Source organism: Hyposmocoma kahamanoa, unplaced genomic scaffold (genome assembly GCF_003589595.1).
Source record: "Hyposmocoma kahamanoa isolate Upper Pololo Valley unplaced genomic scaffold, ASM358959v1 94, whole genome shotgun sequence".
Classification (NCBI taxonomy): domain Eukaryota; kingdom Metazoa; phylum Arthropoda; class Insecta; order Lepidoptera; family Cosmopterigidae; genus Hyposmocoma; species Hyposmocoma kahamanoa.
The window spans coordinates 2,702,138-2,703,031 of NW_020654878.1; positions in this window are offsets into that span (position 1 = coordinate 2,702,138).

The window sequence follows — 894 nt, forward strand, 5'->3', positions numbered from 1 at the left end:
ATGCAAATGAAACTTATAGCTCTTAATAAGGACATACTCCTTATTCAAAAACCATATACCTCAGGTGCAGCTCAGCGCAGCCAAAAGTTGTAGGTCTAAAGGAAATTAAGTTATGCCAAAAATTTTCACCAAAAAACTGCCTTCAATAAAAAAATTATATAAAAAAAATATGCATAAAAAAAATTGATAATAAAAGTACATACCATGCTCTTGGATCTCCATGCTTTCACAACACGTAAACACTTGATTCGGAATAGTGACACTCAAAAACAAAGTGATTAAGTTTCGATGACTCACACGTGGTGATAATTAGTCTCGCGATGCGCTCACTTCCGATGCACAAAAGTGAATGATAACGTGACCTAATTACATTGATATTTATAGTTTTTGGAAGCTTGTTAACTAGTTACTAACTTAGTGAGTTGATCTAACCGGGATAAGCCAATGATTTTTTTTGATTTATGGCCTATGGGGGAATCACAGTGCGGTGAGGTATTTCCGATAGAGAAAGGAGTAAGACAAAGACACCCCTTATCCCCAAAACTGTTTGCAGCGGTACTCGATAAAGTCTTCCGATGCCTAAACTGGGACCACCTCGGGCTAAATATCAATGGTACAAGATTGAATCACCTCCGTTTTGCCGACGACCTCATCTTGATTACGGACAATCCAGATACATTGGAATTGATGACAACTTGGACAGGAGAGCGCGGTAGTGGGTCTAGCAACGAACGTCGCAAAAACAAAACTCATAACGAATGGAAACAAGTCAATAATAAAAGTAAATGATTCCTGATTCTGCTGAATCTACCTATTGAATACGTAGAGCAATACATGTACCTTGGGCAGATCATATCACCTGATAACCAAATGATAAAAGAGGTAGATCAAAGA